This window comes from Sparus aurata, chromosome 4 (genome assembly GCF_900880675.1).
Source record: "Sparus aurata chromosome 4, fSpaAur1.1, whole genome shotgun sequence".
In the NCBI taxonomy this organism is placed as follows: domain Eukaryota; kingdom Metazoa; phylum Chordata; class Actinopteri; order Spariformes; family Sparidae; genus Sparus; species Sparus aurata.
In genome coordinates, this window is record NC_044190.1 from 7,611,896 (window position 1) to 7,635,747 (window position 23,852).

Sequence of the window (23,852 nt, forward strand, 5' to 3'; positions counted from 1 at the left end):
TGTCAGCAGGGAAATAGAAGCTGCGAGCTGTTTACCTCTGAGGAAATCAAATGAGCGGAGACTTCCAATTAAGCCAATATCCATGGATCAGAGGGAAGTTGACTCGGTTTGTTTTGTTTGGCTTCGACGGGCACGCTCAGACTGGCTCTCTTCGTGCAGAAGAGTGTGTGTCACAGCACTTTTTCCTGATGAGTCCAATGTGATCTGTCATTCTTTCTGTCATTCACTCTCTCTCCTTTCTCCTCCTCTCTCCCTCTGGACTCCTTCCATCACTCGTCCAACAGAGAGGGTGGCGTGACAGTGATGTGATGGGGCTACACAGACTGTCAAGACCGATTGCTACACTGGGAGATTCTCAAACACACACACACACACACACACACACACACACACACACACACACACACACACACACACACACACACACACACAGGATGTGTGCCACACAAACATACAGACACAGTCACACATGCGTGCATTCACCCATATTAATACACACAATCGCACACATGCATGACCATACAATCACAGACTGGGCGGCATGCACACACACACACACGGTCCAGTGAACTTCTGGGCCTGTCAGCCGAAGGTCGCTCAATCTGACAAAGTGTTCCAGTTGGAAACGGGCCGAGGGAAGAACATGGCTCCACCGCCTGCAAACACACACCTGAAACATTTTCCTCTGCAGCATAAAAACACACATTTTTCACATAGTGGCCTCTATTAGTTCCTCGATCGCTGCCTTGTCACGAGCTCATGAACACGACAAATGCTTCAAATGCTTCCTGTGTGTAACCCCGACATTATAAACGCACACAACAGATGACATACGCCGCTCACACATGACCCATGATCACAGTGCTCAGATTTGTAGCAGGCCTTTATAAAACTGTCACACACCAGAGTGGCTTCCTCCCTCCAAACACACCTCCATGCCCTTTAAACCACACACACACCCACACCCACACCCCCCCACACACACCCCAGTCAAGGATGATCAGTGTGAATTTCTGCCAAACAGTGCTTCCTCTCCTCCCTGACGTGCACACACACACGACCAAACACACACACACAGAGGCCTAACCCCACAGGACAGCATGTCAGGCAAAGATCTGAGAACACATTTTCGACTTGGCTGAGCAATCGAGCGGCCCGGGGGTCCACTCGGGTGCTGGTCCCTGCCCACCCTCCGTCTGCCCCTCCTTCTGCATCGCCAGTCAACAGCGACTAGCCGATGAGGTCAGCCAGCCAGAGATGAATCCGTATTCTGCTGCCACAGCTGCCTGTAAGACTCAATTCCAGTGTTTCATTCTGTGTCTGTGGACCAAACACTGAGTCCTGCTCTCTTATCCAGAGAGCGGGACTCTGGCAGCTGATGTTCACTTGATGGATACTTAAGAGTTGATGCGGTGCTTTTAAGGACACTGTCGTGTAAAGCTGCAGCACTACCACCACTGTGCAGTGAACAGACCACAAATAATACAAAGAAGTCATGAGTCTGAGGCATTTAAAGGGACAGTCCACCCAAAATCAAATATACATATCGGCTGTACAGATGTTGGTCTTCTGCGTCTCCCAGCAGCAGTGTCCTTTTGAAAAGGAAGCTACCTCAACTATAGCTAACATTTCAGCTCAGCTGAGGAGGACGCCACTAATGTTTACGAGCCTCTCGATCATGAGGAGATGCACATTATCCTTCTGCTCCTACATGAAACTGTCAACAAGAAGGTCTGTGGGTTATCTTGAATAACCGTATCATGAATTTCTAGAAGAACATTTTCATAAAGAAAATTTCAAGTACCAGCTAGTTCTGTTATATTCAAGAGAATGCAGACATTTCTACAGCCGATATCTGCAAAACTTGGCAACTCAAACCACAAAAAGACCTAGATAGATAGAGTGCTTTACTGTAGGTAAGAAGAGACATACTTATGTTGATTATAGGGTGATTTAGCACCAGTGAACCACCTCACCTCTATGCACAGAAGTGTAACCTGCTATCATCATTAGATTAATTGAGAGATTTATTAGTACTAGAACTAAAACTGGATTCATACTGTAGTTGAGTGTTTCAGTGTAGCAAAGGACCCACACATAGCTGTCACAGCTACATTGTAGCTAACATGCACCTCCACAAATCAACCACTTAGTTTTTAATGTTCCTGATGTTGCTGGTTTAGTTTCATTTACATGAGTAATGTTTTTACAAATGATGCAGGACAAATGATAAATTCTTGTTTTTAATCGTGTTTATTTCAGAAGCAGGCCCATGAATATTAACATTATTTTCAGGGTGTTATTTCAGAAAGCTGCAGTTTAAAAATGTAATTGAGCAAAAAGAACTAAACTGTCATTTTGAAGCAAACTTTAAAACATGTTGGAGCCGTTGAATCAACTGAAATCCATCAGATCACTAAAAACAGCCACTGACCGTCGCTGAGTGTTACCACAGCGGTGTTAGCTCATCATTAAGACCACATGAATGAAGAAGTAAACAGGGCACCTCCTTTACTGTGCTGTGTGCAGGTCAGAAAACATGCATCGGACAAATGAGAAAAGCATTCTTCACCAAAAACATAAACATCAAAGTTTCCTCAGCATTTGCCAATGATTAGCACCACATTAGCTGAAGAGCCAATTAGGCCTGGAGAGCGAGGAGCCTGTTATTAGCACACACTTGTCACTGTAGCACCGAGGAGAGCCCACTTCCGTCCCGCTGCTAGGAGCCAGGTGGCCTTTGTTTGTGAGCTGCAGACGCTCTCAACAGTAATCTTTCCTCTGAAGACCTGTCTGCTCCTCTGTGCTCCACTTAGACCTCGAGTCTGACAACCGCAGTAGAGATGAAACACACACAGACACAGAGGAAGTGGTGGGGGAGGTCACTCTAGTACAGAGGCAGTTTATGGTACAACACACACTGCGTCACAGACGAGGCCGTGTCAAAACACAGACTCGGAATACCTCAGCCACCGCCAGCGCTGCTTTTGTGAATTTGTGTGTTTGACAGTGTGATTGTGCGTGCAGATGTGTGCATTAGTACCGTGAGAGAGGGAGGCAGCAGCTCACAGTTCCTTGTCGTTATTTTTAACCAGAACTGTGGTGGTTGAATGAGGAAGTGTGTCTGTCTGGTTTTGTCTCTTGCTTTAGGCACACCAATCATCTCTTTCTGTCTCAAACTACCCCTGTGAGAGTGAAAGACAGACAGAGAGGGAGGAAATCAACTTTATCTCCAAATAAAATGCATATGCAAAGCTAAGCTGCCGCTACCTTGATGTGGAGCCGAACACCGCGCCGTGTTTAACAGTGTTTTGTACGAGGCCGAGTGTGTTTCTGTGTCGAGCAGCGAGCGAAAGGAGGGGAAAAGAGAAAGTCTGCTAATGAGCAGTGTGTGTGATCTTTGTGCTGACAGTAGCGAACCCACCACTCCCAGACACACTCACACATGCACACACACACTCACACATGTCCTGGGAGGCAAGTGTGGAGAAAGTAGTCCCAGCGTGAGAGTAGTAATTAGACTCCCATCCATTAACACAAGGGGCTGTGGAGGAGGAGGACGAGCAGCAGGTGTGTAGGCGTATGGGTGTTTCTGCCAGTGTGTATTTGTGTGTGTCTGTGTTTTTCCTTTGTGTACACGTACATAATGATCGTGTGCGAACACATTGTTAATTGCGGGCGCTGTCTGTGTGTCTGTACAGTGAGCCTGCGAATGCGTGGCTGTATACTCACAACAGTGTGCAGGAGAGAGCACGGTGACCCTAAAGTATGGATGCATCTGTTACAGGAACTCAGCAGCAGGTGTGAAAACAGTACAAAGACGGAGAGAGCACGTTCAAAGACAAGTGTGTTTACACATTCAAAGTCAGCGAGGCACAAAGGAGGAGAAGCTCAAACTGTGTTTCCTCAGAACAGCCCGGCTGAGCTGTTCTCACCAGCTTCACACAAATGAACCAGAAATTTAAATACAAGGTTTGTAGTCTATATTCTCAAAGTCTGCCTCAGATCTGCTGCCTAATGACCTCCTTTTTCTAGAAATATATGAGGAAACATGAAGACTGAAGTGCACAGTGAAGTCAGGGTGCACCATATGTTCCATCACTACGACCTCCCGGAACTGTCCTCCTGGAGATCAAGAGCAGAATCAGTGCTGTTAGCAGGCGTCACACTTTCAGATGTCTTCAGGCTCATTCATGCTCAACGGTAGATACAGACGGAGCCTTCTGTCCGTACTCTGCGACAGTTTATGGATACCGCACAACGGATCAGTACTTCTGGTAGTCATAGGGGGCAGTGCAGCAGTGCAGCCAGTAGTCACACGTGACCAAAAGATGAAGAAGAAGTTTTAAAACATTTTCAATGGATCTTTTTGATTATTACTTATTTCTGATGTGGCTTTGTCCGAGCACAGAGGAACAAAATGTTAACAATAATAATAATAATAATAATAATAATAATAATTGAAGGAAAAAAATTATAAACATGTTAGGAAATACGAAAACATTTGTCAGTGGCCTTGGTGAAACATATTTTAGTAGAAAACACAAACATTAGCATAATGAACAGTGTCCAGGATAAAAAGTGCAGCAGGCCGTAACCACCGAGTGCATCAGTCTATTACTCACAACATGTGATTACAGAGACCATCTGCCGTCATGAGACAACGACTGTAACCCTACAATCAGCATCCATCAGGGTTTATCTCACTGCTCCAAACAGGGTGTCAGTCTAAGAGGAAATCTAGCTGAACTGAGCTCTGATTAGCCCCTCGGGCCCGACTGGATGGGAATAGAGAATGATGCAACGGGTAAATGTCACCTGATGGGATTCTTTTTATGCTCCTTATAATGAGGTCCCATTAGCTTAGATTCTCTCACAGGATTTGGAACCAATAATTTAAGAGATTACTGGTCTCCTGATGAGGTCAGTGGGTTTGTAGGTTGGAAGTTTTGCCAGAAGCGATGTTGATTGTTGGCCTCGCTGTGCCGACACCTGTGGGAAAGGGATGGGCCCACCCAAGTGACTGCATGTGTGTGTCTAACCTGAAGACTTTTGTCAAATGCTCAGAAAGAAGAGGAGCGTGGAGAGAGCCTGAGTGTGTGTGAGAGAGTGAAAGGAAAAGCGAATGAGTGTGTGAGTATGCTGTATACAAACCACAGGTTTGCTCCATGCTGTAATTTACCCTGCCGCCAAAACCACCGCTGCTTCTGCTGTTGCTGCCTAGCGCTGCGGCAGAGTTTAGCGTCTCTGGCTGTCTCGCTGGCTGGGGTTGGCTAGCGCTCGCAGACGGAGGTTATGCTAACCCTATGACTGTTTGTTTATCTTGCAGCCAGAACCGACCATTAAAAGTGGGCCCTCAGTCAAAAGCACAAAAACAGACGCTTGTCATGTTCGAGGGCTGTAATTGTAGCTCTCGCGTGATGTTTTTATTTTCCCTCTGACCTCGCTGGATAAACTCAAGAAGCCACTTAACATCGGGCTTGGCTTGCCAGAGCCCAGAGGGGGAGAGAGTTAAGCAACATGCAGTCAAAGGAGACACATTTTTTTCCCCTCCCTTTTTAATTCATAGCTGGGAGCACTTGTTGCTTTCCACTTTACCCTGGCCTCCTGACCATATAAAAGACTCAGTACCTGTTGCCTGATTATAACCTCTCCATGCACTCCCTTTAAATCTTACGCATTATCACTGGCACTGAGATCAACCCCACTGCAAACTTGTTGAATGTTACCACACAAGCTGTAAATGCTTTGTTTACTATGGGAACAAGAGTCTTTAAATTAGCCTCCTGCAGATTACTACGTGCATAAAACAGTTCTGCACCACGGCTGCAGGGATTTGGACAAAACATAGCTTCTACTTTAACATCATTCCAGTGCAAGTGAGCGTACGTTGCCTCCCTTCCTTGAAATGTTGACAGGAGGGAGCTCAGAGGTTCCAAACTTCACTTTTGGTTGTCATCAATTAAGCGGGAAACACTGGGTACTCTGGGGACACCATCTCCTCTTCTCCAGCTCTCCCTCTTATCTGTATCTGTGTCTATGTCTGCTCAGTGTCATTATGAAATGTGCAACTATAGTCAGAGAGCAGGAAGACAAAGAGACTCCAGAGAAGAAAGAGAAGAAGAGAGGAAATAGGCCTGGTTTCCATTTTTCTATGTGACAGGCGTAATTGACCATCTTGATCCAGGCCAAGGGAGACTCATCTGGTGGGATGGAGGAATTTAGCGAGATTAAAGGTTAAGATGGGCTAATTACTTCAATAAGACGCGCAGGCATGTTGTTACATCGACCTACAATCCAGCAGTGCCGAAGATGAATTTAAAACCGCGGTTCACAAGAAGAATCCGCGAAAAGCGAAGGAAATGTTTTACAGACGTGACTTGTTGACAGCTAAACACAACTGAGTTTAAACAGAAACAGCCTGAAGGATGAGCTCCGGGTGGAATGGTTCATCCTCAATTTTTATCCCGTGCACCCCTACTCTGATGGAAATGTAATTGTCTTTTTTTGCAGGGGTGTGGTCAGTAATTCACAAATTAAAAGTTTTACCTGACGACGAATAACAGTCATGTCTTCCTGACAGGAGAATAATTGGTTTGACCAGATTTCAAGAAAATCCATCCAGCAGTCATTGAGATATTTTACATAAAAACAAAAATTTGTGTGGTGGAACAAAATACTGATACCGTAATATTTCCTGATTCTTCCTCTTCAGACTCCATGGATACACTGGCGCCAAACATTTTTTTTTTATAACATGCGACACACGTGTCACCACAACACAGTTAACATCGTTAGCACGGTCAACGTATCGTGAATTGTATTGTGAGTTACTCTTTGATTTGTACCACCGCTCATGGGGGTGCTGGAGGTGACAATCAGTCTGGACCAAAGCCATAGAGTCATCCAGCTAATGTTGCTACCCCTGGTTTTCTAATGGGACCAACCTTTGCGACCCACATTCATCATCAGTTGCCGCTGTTAGCGTTTATGTACACAGATCGACCCGGACATTTCCAATATGCCGGCTTCGGCTGTGCCAACTTCTCTAATATTGCTGTGGCAGTCCTGGTATCATCACAATGAAATTTATCTGATGAAGATGCTACCAATCCAGTTATCAAATAAAAAAGGACACATGATTGATTGCCTGGCCACTAGAGGGACTTCTTATGCTAACACTAGCAACACATGCTCCTGTCCTGTCAATCTGCTCTGATATTAAAGGAGCAGTAACCAAGTGCAGTCGGGGATTCACTGAAAATGCAGCACTAACAATGTGACACTTGCTAGCTAGTTAGCTACTGAGACATGGACTAAAACTAGTGATTGTTTTATGCTAGTTATAAAGAACATAACAAGCCCATAATACATCGAAACAAGACATCCTATAACCCTCAATTTAAAGGTGCATTATGTAGTTTTGGGGAAGAAATTTTAATCAGTAGTGAAAGATCTTCATTGACCTTTTTTTTATGCCTTAACAAGCTAAATAATCAAATTCTCTTTGTTTTCATGACTGAATAAACAAAGTGACCTTAAAGGACGACACAGTTTATTCTGTTTTGTTTATTTGTGGCGCAAAACGGAGGTGAAGGGCTGCGTGGCAGAGACGAGGGCTGTGTTGGGATCGAGCCAAATTGACAATCAACACCAGTGAAGCATATTTCTAATTAACGTAAAACAACCATTCAAGCCAACTGTGCCGAATCACCAGTTCCTGCTCCACGAAGAGGCTCGAGCCAATCAAATTCATACAAAAACCTCAACACACAAACATGTCGACTATCACTGTGACCTCGAAACACCTTTGACTCTGTCTCTGGGTCTCTGGCTGCACTCCAGGATCTTATTTGCCATTCATGCCACTGTGTGACAGGGAGGACAGACAGATGGACGGACAGATGGACGGACAGACAGGGAGTGGTGCCCCTGCAACGCCACAGTGGCATAAACGATGAGTTGTCAAAGCCCAAGGGTAAATTGCTGTGGAGTAAATATACACTCCAGCATGGCGTGGGCCTCGCCAGGTCATTGTGGTGGGTGTATTGTGTGTGTGGAGGAAGCCACAGTGGTACAGTGAGCCTCTGTGTGTGTGTTTGTGTATTTGTAAGGATGTGTGGCGTGCCAGCGGAAAGTGAGAGGGATCCACATCTGTTAATAGTCTGAGCTCCACTTTGAAACATTCTCCGAGTGTTTGCTGTTCTGGAAGTGATGGGTAAACACAGGATTTGTAACGTTTCCGTCACAGACTTGGGTTTGCACAGTGTCTTGTCTGTGGTGAGCTTCATTCATCAGCAAGTCAAGGAACCGGGCTTCAGGACAGGAAGCGCCGCCTTTGCCCTTCTGTGGCACCAAATAAGTGACGGTCCTCCTTGGTGTCCCACACTGGCCACATCTAGAGGGGTCCACCTCAACCTCCACCCTCTGCTTTGCCGGATTAGATCTTCTGGCCATCCCACCCAGTGACTGAACACTGCGGCCTGGGTAGCTGGCGAAGGCGAGGTGGTTGTCTGAATGAGACCGCAGGCCGACTTGGCTGACTCCTCCAGCCTCCTTGGTAGACCTTCACTAAGGCTTCATTACAGACTCGGGAGCCAAGGGCCGGACCACACTGTGTGCATGTGAACGTGTGTGTATGTGGGCACATATAACTGTTTGCTTATGTGTTTACTTGTGTGTTGTCTCAATTTCTCTTTCATACACATGCGTCTGTGCCTTCACATTACATGTTGAACGTGAACATGTGTGTCTGTGTACACTGGTTGGCGCACACTCCCCACACTTAAAAGCAAATTAGGAGGGAAAAAAAAGAAAGTCCCAAGATTGTTGAGACGCCACAACTAACAGACTTGTTCAGACCCCAAGTTTCAGAAATAGATGAATTATCTTTAAATAACCACCAGCAGGAGATGGTCCTGTGTCTTTCATGGACCAGAAAAAGACTGAGCTCTCTGCAGGCTGGAGTGAGTGGCAGTTCTGGGTTATGCTTCAGTTCAAGGAACGTTCATGATGCATCACCCGACTGCTTCCTCCTCTGAAAACAACAGCACATGCAGGCGATTTCTGAGCTCAACCGGCAGGTCCCGGCAGGCCAGACGTTGACTGAGATGACACCGAGTCTTGACCTGATGTAACTCAAAGTCAATATGAATACATAATAATGAAACGTTATATTATTCACAAGTAAAATACACACAAATACATGTACATACATACATGTAAAATGCATGCAAATAGCAGGCGGTGACGAGTAACTTGTCAAGAGTGACCTCCAAATGTGGGGTGATTGTGTGTGTGTGTGTGTGTGTGTGTGTGTGGCCTCTGTGGATGTACCCTGGATGTCACACAGTGCTGTCACTCAGTGTAAATGAGTTCGCTGAGGGGCTCTGCTGGGTCAGAGGAGTCACAGAAGCCTGTCCAAGCCTCCACACACACACACACACACACACACACACACACACACACACACACACAGTATCTTTTTCCACGTCTTCCTCATCGCTCTCTCCAGAGGTGCTAACTGCAGTATAAACTCAAGTTCTGCACTTAAACGGGAACTTTGCCAGTTTTCATTCGGCTTCGTATCACTGCTCATTGGTGGTTTATGCAGGACTACATAATCCCCAAATGGTGCAAAATGTGTCCTCTGGCAGATTGTAGGGATGCTGAATCAACTACAGATGTACCTCCACATTTCAGTATGAACATATCCATGGACACAAAGACGATGGAGGGATTGAGAGAGAGAGCCGCCCCTCTGCAAACCCTGAAGAACTGAGCGTAATGAGTGATGGCTGATAGCTCGTCTACCTCATTAACACTGTAAATATTACAATTCTCAGTTTGAATCTTTAATGTGAACCTCGGCAGTTTGCTGTTTGTTATTGTGACAGAATGAGCCACATTTTGTCTTAATGTGTATTTTTTGGTCTGTGTTTCAGTTTCACAGAGCTTCTGATAAACATCCTGACCTACCTGCTCTCTCCTTGGTGTTTACTGAGGAACCTGTTAGCTTCTGCGATGCTAGAAATCATGTTCACGTTCCAGTACGAGCAGGATGAGTGTTACAGGAGTTCCATGCTCGACCACTGGTACGCTTTTTAAAACCTGGCACCTGCTGAACGATCCCATTAGTTCTTCCACCACTGCCTCTCTTCACATTTCTACTTTTATACTCACCTGCATCTGTACTCCATTACATCTGTAGTTTCCCCTTCCTCCTTGATATCTCTCTCATGTCTTCCTCCTCCTCTCTCTCTCTTTGTCGTCGTCGCCCATCCTCCCTCTGCACTGAGCCCTCTCCATCACTTTCACCCCCAGACCAGAATCACTTTATCTTTTATTTCTCTCATCCCTCCGCCTTCCCTGCCTCTGTCTCTCTTTCTATCCCGGGGGAGTAGTAATAGGATGATGGGTGGGTGGGCGTTCATCAGGAGCTCCGCCATCATGCAGCAGAGGCCTCGCTCACCTCCCACCACCTCCTGCAGCCATCCATCTCCATAAGAACACACCGACGGGAGAGCAGCAGCCCACCTCAGCGTTTCAGACCGACGTGCACGCGCTTGCACTGAACAGTGCGCACAAAACCTAAAACAATTGTAAAAAGAGGGTGGAAGAGCAGAACCCAGGTGAGGAGACGGGCTAGAATGAAATGAACTTTTATGATTTGGTATCAGTTGGTTCAGAAGACAGCAAAAATAACAAAGAGCACAGCGCTACAAACACATTGACCTGCATCAGTGCAGCCATGACATGCTTTTATAACTTCACCTACTTCACCTCAGCAGACACACACACTTGTACTGGGATGATCTCCTCCTCCTCTTTCTCAATGTCACTCTCTCTATCACCCTCAATCTCTCTCCTTAGACAAACCCAGAAGCAATTTGTCTCTGCAAAGCCCGTCTAATAGCAGCCTGAAATCGATGTCTGAAAGGCAAAGGCCTCTTGCCTCAGAGAGCCTTCAGCCCAGCTCCTCACCAAGGCTTTAAATCACTAGATTATTGGTTTTATGAGTGTGACCCATGTGGAAATAATTGCTAATGTTCCAAGAGTAACCAGTGGAAAGGTGGGTAATGGGGCAATTTATAAATTCTGATTGTAATACATGGAAAGCATCCAGGCCATCTCCTCACTGTTATTTTATGGCTGCTCATAAAAGCAGGCCAAGCAGCACAACAGTTGCAGCGACCACAGCTATTAAAATCAATACTGCTGTCGCACAACACTGTTGTTGCCACACATTTGTTGTTTGAGGAGAGCGAAGCCTTCAGGACAAAGAGCAGCAAATCAAATTGTGACAATCTGTTATCTGCTGTGTACCGAGAGAAAAAAAGCTGGTTATGAATCATTTATACGTAGAATAACTTCAGAAATGATTAAATAATCAACACATTTGTCTGGAGAAGAGCCCGCACGGCTCGCAAAGTGAAGCGCCAAGTATCTGAGACCGTACTCAGATTCCAAAGTCCAAATGATATTTAGTGTAATCAGGACGGGCAGAATCCTCATGTGTGTAATACCTGACCTGCCTTACTATCAGCTCTGATCAGCAGTCCGTCACAACCAGCACAGGAGAAAAATGTATTTTTTTTTGAGGCAGCTTGTTACAGCTGTGATTTATGCTTCCTGCTGGCCTCTTTGCCATAGCAACAGTTGTTGCTGCTCATGGAAGGGTAGAATTCAGAGACATCTACTAGAGTAAGGCTGATGGACCATTGTACATCACAGAAGGCTGACAGTCATCAACTTCTGACCCTCAGAGTTACCGTGAGCTTGATACACTGTTACATCTCCAGGTCCTGTTGATTTTTCCCAGATAGGTAAACCCAAGATGCTCAGTTGGATTGGTGGCGGCGTTGTTTCTTTTCTGCGTGCTGCTGTTCATGTGTTTCGCTCAATCATGCCATTGTAATTTGCATTTTCTTGGCTTAGCTAGTAGGCTACCTTTGTGTCAAGCTCCTGAGACTGAACACAGCTAAGTTACGGACAGATGTGGTGCAGAGAAAAACACCCTTTCAAACCGTGTCATATGTCGATTTGGGGGACATTGCTCGACCCGACCAAGAGAAAAGAAAATAGAAAGTCAAACCTAAACGTTATTTTTTTTTGTATGCCTCTATATTCATTCATCGAAAACGTGCAATTGTCCGACAAAATATATCAGTGTTAATAAAAGGAATCGATACACACGGAGGCATACCACTCAAATGGATCCAACAATCTGGAACCAGTTCTTGTCCGGCACCGTAGCACGTTGTCCAACCCCACAAACAAACATTCACCCGCGAAAAGTTCACTGCTATCCTGCTTGTCAGTTTGCAGACTACTTATCCAAACAGCAGTTTAGCTGCAGAGCATTAAAAAAAAGAATAAAAAAATACCTGCATATGTCCCTTTGGTCCAATAATACGCTTGTGTGCCCCTTACTCATAAATATTGCTGCCAACAACACACTTTCTGTCCAGGACGTGGAAGCTACAGAGCAAGTTTGTTTACTTTGTCTCTAACTCCCCTGCTGGAGCTCAAACATGCTATACGTTCCTTAAATTTCCGGTGATTATTCAATTATATACTTTGCTATTATTGTAATTATTGTAATTATGAGTCTAGTAAGAGACGGAAGGGAAGACATCAGCCAATGTCCCTGCCTCCAAAGTCAAAAAAAGCCAACTTGAAGGTGAAGCGATTGTTGGACCATTGAATGTCTGCAGAGAGTTTGAGCAGGCTTATGTCAAAGCCTTGTACACATGGAGTAGAAATGTTCACATGTTAAAACCAGTACAGAAGTGCCATTTCTCACTTTCTAGCTCTTTTTCATCGAAGAGATGCAGCGTTTGAATACAGATATGGACATCGACTGCCACAGAAACGTAGAAGCGTTTGGGTCAGCCCTACAGATTCCCCCAGTGACCTTTTTGCATCCTCTCTGGAAGACTAAACATGATTTATGACCAGATCACGATCGCACAGTATTATTGAATTATCTGGGACACTCCCTGTCCCTGCACTGATGGTACCAATAAAACAAAACTTTCAAACACAGAATTCTGACACTGCCCCACTCCCTCCACTCCCCCGTTTAACGTTCTTTACCATTTCTGCCATTGACGTCTGTGATCTGAGGTGAAGTGCAGCTCCAGAGCTAAGTGTGTGTTCACCTGCTGTGTGGCTCTACAGCCGACCAGAGAGACACAGAGCAGAGCGTAAATGGAGGTCTCTGGCCTCGAGCCTAATGACACCCCGCTCTTTTACTCTTTCAAGCCTCACCGCAGCTTTGGTCTGCGCTCCTTTGGTCCAGTCAGCAGGACACCACAAATAGTCCATTCCCTCTCTCCATGGCTCCCATAACCATACAGGCGTGCATGAGAGCCCAGTAATTTTCCACTACAGCTAGAAAGTGTGTTTGTGTGGGATGTGTGTTTGTGTGTGTGTGTGTGTGTGTGTGTGTGTGTGTGTGTGTGTGTGTGTGTGTGCGCGCTTGCATGCTCTTGCCTAAAAGAGCAGAGACCCATGAGTATATGTTTACCTTATTAATATTTGTAAACAAACATTTGTACTGCACATAATTACATGCAAATGGGATCACAAAAGTAAAGTGGATTTGAGTGTGTATGTGTGTGTGTGTGTGTGTGTGTGTGTGTGTGTAGTCCAGATAGGTTCGAGTTGCTTTACTGCCATCCTTGTTGTGAGTGTGTGTGAATACTTGAGACATGGACACACCTATGCGGCCTAAACACACCCATTCTAACACCACACATGCACTCACACACTTCAGTAATAGTAAGCTGTGTGAGTGCAGGACTGTCTCCGTGTGGTCACACCGTATGTGTCACACAACTCCACCCTAAACAGACAAACAGGTCGACCTAAGGCCACGCCCACTCACTCAGATGAACCCTATCTGCATGTAAACACACACAATGTGTTGTTCAAACTCCTTTTTTTTAAAAAACCTGAAGTTTGAACACACAGCTTCCTCAATATTGGAAACACACGCTTGATAGAGTCAAAAGGAGAAGTCAGCACAGGCCGCAGATGCATTTGGTTCTGGTGTGGTTAATAAAAGCTCTCGGGTAACGGTTTGAGGCAGCGTCTAATTCAGTCCACATTCAGTTAGAGGGAAGCCACAATGCTTGTGGGTGGTCCTGGGCCTGTCAGCACTGCCATTTTGTCTTCTGATGTCACATGTTTAGATTTAAGGCTCAATTTGCTCTCCTCTTCCCGCACTGCAGCAATGAAATGTGCTCAAGAGTGAAGCGTAAGTGAAAGGAATCCACTGGCAGAGAGAGGGGAAGTCCAAATGCAAAGTTTCTTTTCAGGAATATAAAACAGATGAGCCGACTGAGGCTTTGGGGATGTTTGTGCTTCAGGCCTCTGTATGGATATAAATGTTGCCTAAAAGCTGTGAGAATGCTTTTCTGCTTTTACAAGACAAATAACACAAACAGAGAAATGAGGCGAGGCGAGAGCCTACAGCTCTTTCAGTGCATTGACAGAAAAAGTAATTTGATCCACCCCTGAGAAATTCAATAAGGCACGGAGATCTCAATCTAAAATCTCTCAGCCTCACTATTCCATCAAATGCATCGACGTGATTTCATATCTCCAGACCTAAGCCTCCGCGAGCTCCTGATGAAGAGTAATCCATCTTGATCAGAAAACAATATGATGAACAATCCCTCTAATGTATTGATGTTGACAACTTAGCCATGAGATTGTCATTGCGGGTTTGTGGGCGAGCAGCGCAGCACAAAAACAATGTGCTGCCATCAACGCGCTCTATGAGGCGCCGCTTGCAAAAAGACGGAAACCAATACATCAAAATTTTGCAGGTGTGTGTGCTTTAAGTGTGCGCACATTCACACACACCTCCACTGCTCTATTTTACACATTTGAAATACAGTGTGTCATCTTGCACATCGATGCACATTTACACACCCACAGACGAGTGTGTGCTCGCAGTCACACACACTCGCATTCAAACAGTTTCCATCCCACTTTTGTTCTTTGTCTTGGTTGCGGTGTATTATAGGTCACAGTTATGCAATTGTGTAGGGGTAGCCTATTTTCACTGAACCTCTCTCTAACTTTTCTTTCCTTCCTCTCTATCTGTCTGTTTTCTCTCCTTCCTGTTGAAATGTCTCACTTTTTTTTGTAAAAAAAAAAAAATACCTAAAGTAGCAACAATTAGTTATTTACAGATCATCTATTGACACATTTTCTAACACTTGATAAATTGTTTAAATCTTTCACGAAAGCTGCTGTAAGTGATATATATATATTAATATATATATATATATATTAAAATATATATATATATATATATATGTATATATATATATACACATATATATATATATATATATATACACATATATATATATATATATATATATATATATATATATATATTTTTTTTTTTTGTTTGTTTTGTTTTGTTTTATTATTATTATTCTTGTTGAGTGACCTGTTGTCTGGTATCCCTGCCCACTTTATCCAATCAGGACAGATCTTCCTGTTTATGAGGAACGGTGACACAGGGTAGGCTAACAATTCCAGCATTCCCAGTGATGGCTTACACTACCAAACAGGCCAAGCAAAGAAACACTCTTCCTCGGAAAAAGAAAAAAGCTGTGCAAGCGTGGTGGCGTAGAGGAGAGAGGGGGTGGCTGACTGCAAAACGGAGAGGAACATCGCTAAAATGATGACAATGCTAACAGCAGCTTCAAAGCAGAAATTCAAAATAAGTGTTCCCATATTAAAGATCCCACCCACACAAATGACCTAACATGAACATGTCTGACATGGTCTCTTAAGGACAACTAGAATTGCCACCTTGCCTCCACACACCAGTCAAGTCACTGTACCTGAACTTTAACAACAATGGCCAGAACATGTTCAGCAGAATATCATGACATCACAGTGAAGCTGACCTTTAACCTTTTGAATATGAAATCTCATGAATTCTGTCATTATTATAGTATGAAATAAGTCATGGCCAAAATGTGTGCTGTGAGGTCATCGTTCTTGTGTGGATGTGGCAAATCTGAAACTCCCTCAAAGAGTTCTTGAGATCTCACATTCATGAGACTGCGACTGACGGAGGGAGGGATGGATAACACAAAAACACAACGCCTCCAGCCCGAGACTCACCAGTGTGGAGGCAGATGACGTTTAACTTCCCCTTTTCTCAACATTTCTGACTTTGTTTTATAAATTAGTGTAACGCTAGGACTGATTAGAACACGGTTCTGGTGGATCTCCTGACTCATCAGCTCAAACTCCTCAGGCTCGTTAAATGCTCACCGATGGTTTCTAACCAACCCGTCACCATAAAGACGGCTGCCCTTCGTCGATTACATTGTGACTGTTTTTGCTAATTCTGCACGTTGTTTTGTAGCTTTCTCTTGCAGCTCTGCCGTGTGGTCGACAGCGGCTTCCAACCACGTCAGCCAGACAAGACGAGCACGTCTGCTGTCTGCACACATCAGTGACCACACACACATGAACACACACACGCAAGCAAAGACTTATCAGATGTCAAAGATTTAAGCGCTGCGTGTGAACCAGTTTGTATGTTTCTCGATGGATGCATGAATGTGTGAAAGTGCTCTGACACTTTGCACGAAGACTGCAGCACCTACTGTAGCAGCAGGACGATGAGACAGAAGTCATCAGATTATGGGTTAGATTACCTTGATAGCGTAGATAACGGACAGTTTAAGGCGAAGGAGGGGAAACAAGAAGACGATGCGTGTGTTCATGCAGGAAAGAATTAGTTATGCCAAACTAAAAAAAAAAAAAAGAGAGGAAAGTGTGCGAGAAAGAGAGTTTGTTTTGGAGGATGAAATATTTATAAGCTGAACATACATCCAGATATAAATGGAAACGTATTGGCTCACTGTGAGGTAATTTGTGGACTCGGTTGTCAAGAAGTTCCGATATAATAACAGCACACAAATTAACAGAACAACAGCTGATGTTCTCTGTGAAGGTTTTGCTCGTTATGTTTCTGCGGGAGTCGTCTGTTTGGGAGAATAACACACGACTGTACTTTCTCCCCCATTTGCAACTAGTTCCAGTTCCATTCATCTGATTCGGTTCGGCTGGCGGGGGGAGATGATTTGCATCCTGCTTCTCTCTTTGTCAAGAAAAAAAAAAAAAAAAAAAAAGAGGAAAAAGAATCATAGCGAAACAACGTCTCGCCAGTTGCCATGACAACCCACCATACCCAATAACCCGTGGAAAAAAAAATTTGTGTGTAGCCGTCACACACACAGGAGCACTCTGTCGGCCATGGTTTGAGGGCAGAGGCAAATCTTGTTTACAGCGCAGAGACTCGATCTCACACACACACACACACACACACACATACGCACACACACACACACACACACACACGCACACTCGCACAAACAAACTGCACGGAAACAATCTATCCACTTCACTACAAAAAAAACCTTCAAGCAGCTCTGTCGGCACATCCTGTGTAGATGTGAGCCGCCAGAGAATACAGTAACCCACAACTGCATGTGGTGTTACAGTTCCTACGTCAGACATCCGGATTGAAACAAGCACTTTAACACAACTACAATCTACCAGAAAGATAAAAACAACATTTAACATTTGTTAAAAAGCTGTTACAAGCTGTTGGGACAGCAGTGCAAAGTGCAGACTGCTCTTTAAAAGGATTCCAGTAGGCCTGTGTTTGAAGCGTAAACCGTTTTAGTGCAGCAGGAGGCAGAGCGCCCCGGCTTTAGAGAGGCTGCTACTTGTGGCTTTTGGGTTTGCGGGCTTTTGTATAAGATATAACGGTTCAGTTTCCCTGTCAGCAGATTTAGGCCATGTAAGCCACCACTGGGTTTGTGAGACAACAGAGATGCTGAGAACAAAAAGTTGGGCCTTAAAAATAGTCACGACGGTGTCTAGCCACACATGTCAGTGCATCTGCATGAATAAGATAAGATCTGACAAGAATTTAACTCATCAGTCCGGATCTCATGTGCACCATGCTGAGTATGACGGGTGGAACATACAATGCAAGAACTTAAAGCATGTTTTTCAGCAGTTCTGTTGAAACTAAGGCTCTTATTAGTTTAAGACTCTGCAGGAAGAAACTTTTATTGCACCGAAAAAAGTCTAACATTTACTCTTTCTTTTAATAAAGTATAGAATTGATTTTTGTTAAGTATCCTGTTGTCTTTTGTAAGAATATTCTGACTGTTCTGTTGCATTTTCCTTTTATTTATAATAAGTATGATAATAATGCTACTTTTATTTATATAACACTTTCATCTTTGTCTATGAATGTGTCATGTTTATGTGTTACAGCAAATAAAGGAAGTGGATACAGATACAGTGATACACCGGTGATGACTGTCATGCTCTGATGCGATGACACATCTGAAAGAACCTTTCAAAAGTACCTAGAGTTTGCATCAGCATCACCTCCTGAGCAGTGGTGACATGCAGTTCCAGGAACTCGCACCCACAGCAGGTGAAGAAGAGTGGAAACAAAAGCACAACCTGTGAAATTGCATTCATGCCATATTTGGTTTAACTCCCACAGTGTCTGACGGAACGACACGCTGATCATTAAATGGACCGGCCTTCATGATGCAAAAGATCTGGTGGCGAAAAATCGGTGGACACCTGAGCATCACACCTGTGTGAGTCATGGACTGGATTTTGTTGTGCTTGTGTGTTTGCAGAGGTGACCCTGTAGAGGCCGGGTGTGGCTTCCTCACTGGCTGGAGCTGCTGACTCTCGCACACCTGCAGCACATCTGGTTCATCAGCTAAAATGAAGATGCTTCACTGGAACAAAAGGGCCCAAACCCTCACAAAAGAAGGCATTCCTAAAGATGGTACCGCCCTGGCATCCGCCAAACCCAGATTCATCCATCAAAAGTGCCAAAGCAAAGTATGATTCATCACTCCAAAGCTGCTCAGCCGGGAAACCCATTTCATGAAGCTTCACACACACTGTTTGTGTGCTGATGTTGCTTCCAGAGGCAGTTCGAACTCAGCGGTGACATGCAACAGATGGTTTTTACATGCTATCCACTTCAGCACTCACTGGTCTCGCTCTTTCAGTTTGCATGGTCTGCAACTTTGTGACTGAGCTGTTGTTGCTTTGAGGTTCCTTTACTTCAAAATAATAACACTTACAGCTGACTGCAGCAGATCTAGCAGAGCAGAAGTGTCGTAAACTGACTGGAGGCTAAGCCGGTTCTTTATCACAGTACCACCTTAAAGGTTAAGTTCAGCAAAAGTCATTATCTTTCCGGAGGCTCGGGTATTTCCGGTCTGGCTCTAAGGATCCGATTTGTTTTATTTTTTTGGTAGCTTTTTTATGTCAGGGTTGTTGAAGCTCCAGAATCGTTGCTGGACTATGAAACTTCCCCTGACTTTCCCCTGATTTTCATTTTTGTATCCTTTGAAGATCTTTACGATTAATACTTAACTATACATCTTTATCTGGGGATGTCTGATGGCTGTGTACTGGATTTTATACACCTGTTAGGACGGACTGAAACACCTGAACTCGGTGATTATTAGGAGTGTCCTCTGACTTTCGGCCTTAAACTGTAGACAGCTCAGAGAACATTGTGCTCCATTTGGTCTCACATGAACTTAATTGCTGCCTCTCAGACGGGGACCCAACTGGAGCCGTCAGTCATTAGTTCTGCTTGGCTCAGCGCAGCGCTTGTGACCGGTGCGCCGCATATCTTCAACAATGCAGTGCTTTCACACTCAGCCCACTCCAAATTGGCCAAAGAAAACTACACCACAGAACACAGCACAAGACAGACACACACCACCATAAGGCATTTGTGACAACTCACTCCGGAGGAGCAAACAGCTCCTCTCAGTCCCTCTGCGGCTGTTTCAGGGAACGCTGTCCCCGGCGGCTGGACATTCAAAGATCCGAATCACATCAGGGTTTCACGCTTTAGAACGAGGTTTACTATAAATACTTTCCAGCCTTTGAGTTGAGACATAACTTCATTTATCGTGAAGAGAAAACTGAATGACTGTGGACATAAAATCTTGTCTCATGAGTCTTGCGGTACACAGCGTCTGAATATTTGAGTTGTTTCACACTGTACTGCTTCTCCAGTCCAATCCTATTCTGAATGTGTACGACACGCAGTCACAGGAGATTAAGTTGCTTTGCACATGAATGTCGCCAAACAATTACTATTTGCAGAGCTGCAGACAATAAGTTGACAGTGGCACAAAGTGTGGCCCAGAATCATCTTCCCTCTGATTAGAAATGCACAAACAGTAGATGCCGTACTGTATACAGCCTCCAGTGGAGACTAAAAACTGCCAGCGCAATCCGCAAATTAAAATGTAAAGCTGGTCTAAGCACCACCTTGATGAAATCCCATATTAAGCCGAGCAGGGAGTCAATGTGCACTGGAGGGAATGAGAGTGAAGCCAAGCCAACAGGGAGTTCTGCCTCCTATCTCGTCCCCCTTCCCTCTTTTTCTCCACTATCATTACCATGTCTGTCACTCCCCACGCAATTTCCTCCCATTTCTCTCCCTCGTCTTCTTTTTCTCCCCCCTTTTTTACCGGCTATCTTTATAACCTCCCCCTGCTTCCCTTCCTTCCTCTCCTGCTCCCCCCATCCCCCCATTTTTTTTTTCTTTTACCCCCATTTCCCTCCCCCTCCCTCCTTCCCTCAGGTTGTTTCCTCCTCTATCTGTAGGTGCCACATCTGGCAGCTTTCAGACTCCAGACTCCGCCTGCCTGGCTGGGAGAGAGAGAGAGAGAGAGAGAGAGAGAGAGAGAGAGTGAGATAATCGGGCTAATCCCTCCGTCATCCCAGAGGCTATCACGCTACTCTATAACCCCCTAATCCCTCTAATTCCCTCACACTCTGCAGTCATCCTCGCTGTCAGACACATTGGGATCCTTATCGCCAGGCAAGAGCTGCAGGCGGTGTGTGTGTGTGTGTGTGTGTGCACGTTGGTGTTCATGTGTGTGTCTCGGCTGCTTCCTTTTAATCAGTGAGGGATGTCTGTGGCCTTGCAGCCGGACTGACCTGACCCGAGCTTTGAGGAACTTTGGCAAATGGATAAACAAACCATCTCCATGCAAAATGAGGAATACATCCAGAAGATAAACACTCGCCCTCCCTCTCTGCGCTTTTGATGCTTCCAATTAAAGCGCTGTATGACAATGTTATCCCCCCTCCTCATCCTCCTCCTCCACCTCATCCTCCTCCTCCTCTCTTTCTTTCTTTTCTGTCTAAGCGAGGGCGGGTGCAGATGCGAAGGAGTGCAGTAACAAAGAACCGAATATCTGCGAGCACACCGTGATCAATAAACACATTTTACAGGCTGATTTGCAGGAGATGGAAGGAGGGATTTTTTTTGGGGGGGGGGGGCAGCAACAGCTCTAGAAGCTGGACCTGAGATTGCCAGCAGTTGATCACATCATCACAGATATATTGATCGATGTATCAAAGGCGCAGAGGCAGGAGGGCAGGCAGCACTTTCAGCCGAGCAGCAGAGCCGGGATAAGTCGGCTCTTGTTATCTGCTGTAAGGAGGAAGCTGAGCAGGCCGGACGACCACGGACGCTCGGCTCGTGTTTATCAGCCACGTCACTGCCTCTGCTCTCTGAACTCTGAGAGAAGTAGTCCCACAAGGAAGGGCTGCTGGGTGGGCGAGGGGTTAGCAGGATATATTCTCCTATAGTGAGTGTGTGTGTGTGTGTTATTGATCGATGCTTCTATTTAACAGCATGTTGTTTATCATGCTGGCTGCTCTACAGACGCCTGCAGATTGTATTATTGGAATTTGGCCATGTGCCTGTGCATATCTGTCTGTCTGTCTGTCTGTCTGTCTGTCCATCCGTTCTCAGGGCTGGCAAAAAATTTTATATTGATATAGTTTTTTTCACATTTGATATCAATGTATATCACAATATGGATTACTTGTCTGTTGAGCATTTTATTTAGAGTCATCTTAACTTTGAGTCTTAGGTGCTTCCTCAGGGGTGGAACTTAATTTGTGATATTTTCCATCCTTTTTGGGACACGTTTTGGCAGAATTAATGGAAAAGTTCACCCAGAAATGATCATTATCTACTCACCCCCGTGCTGATGGAAAGTCAGGCAAAGTCTCATAGTCCACAAAACTTTTCTGGAGCTTCACAGTGAAACAAAAGTAGATGGTAGATCGTTTTACAAAGTGAAAAAACAACTGATCATAAATATAAAACGGCTCCATACAGCTCGTCCCCAGAAGCCTCGCGATCCCACGTTGATTTGAAAAGACATTATTTAGACCCTTTTTAAAGTCTAAATCTTCAGTGTAGTTGCTAAGCTAAAAAGTGTTAGCATGCAAGCAGGTCTACATCTCGTTGAAGGTATATTAACATCTTTTGAAATTTATTCAGGAGGTCAGGGCTTCCCAAGACTTCCAGATTAGGCCAGATGAGCGATGCTGCTGGACCTTAAGTAGCCTCACCTCATGTGAAGCTGTTTCTTCCGTTGTGTCAATATGGGGATTTAAGAAGCTAAAGGATGTAGGCTGCTGTGAATAAATCATTCTCATTGTGGATTAGTCAGGCAAATATTTTCTTGATTGATAAATGGATCCTTGCCCATCGTTATTGACATGATCAAACTGCCTTTTTTCCCTGATCAACACTCCAAACCTACACGTATTTTGTTGTACGGTTGTGACAGAAAAAAGTAGCATATCTTGGGAATATGACAATATCAATGAAATGATTATCAAACAGTTATTTATTATTTTTCTGGTGACTGACTAACGGATTATTTGACTGATAGTTTCGTCTCTGGACCCCTGCCGCACCACCGCTGTCTCATTCATCCACAAAGACTATACAAAGACTAAGGTTTGCTGTGCGGTCATAAAAAGGTCTCTTCTTCTGTCTAGCTCTTATTCTTTTCTGAACTTTCATCAGCAGAATAACAGTATATGGTGTGTTCAGCTGACTCTACCAACCCTGCTAAGTCCAGTTTGGGCTCTCCGGGCCTAAAAGACCCCCATATAATGAAATTATCAACCAATGTAATGTACTGATAGTATCAGAGAGCATGTTTATGTCCTTTATATCAGCCAGTCCTTCGTTCTATCATCCTCTTTATCAATCTACGTATCCATGAATCTTTGTATGTATGTATCCATCTTTCCATGCACCAATGTATTCCTCCTGTACTCTTATCTCTTATGAGAGATGAGAAGATGCACAGCTCACATGTTGTATCTCTTGCCTCTTACATCCTCCTTTTAATTCAGTGTCACCAGTGAAATGTGGCATCTGATGACACTTCCACCCACTCTCTGACGACTCCGTGGGGCTGTGGCAGTGATGTGAGCGCTGGCATTGTGGCTAATGCTAGAGACTGAGCAGGGCTCCTGCAAGAGAGACAGCTCATCAGGCTGGGGAGCCAGCCAAGTGGAGTGTGACAAATCTCCATTTACCATCGGCGCACGGGGGCAAGGGTAAAATTAGAAACTCCGCCGCTTCTAACTCCCCGCTGCTAATTCCATTTCGTGCAAATTAATAAGTGTTTTTGTCCTCCTCCCCTCACTCCACCCCCGCCTGTCGTTCTCTCACTCTCTCACTCCCTCCCTCATCTGCTCTCCTTGACGAATTGCATTATCTCAAGGAAAAAAAAAGAAGCTCATACACTAGTAATGAGACATTGTTAGGCAAATCCCAAGTCAGTTCCAGCATTGTTTATGGAATAAATGCCTGATTATCAGCTTGAGAAGTGTGTCTGTGTGTATGAGAGGGAAAAAAGCTGCACTGCTGTTGGCTGCAGGGCAAGACACAACTTGTTTTACGCCGTTGTTGT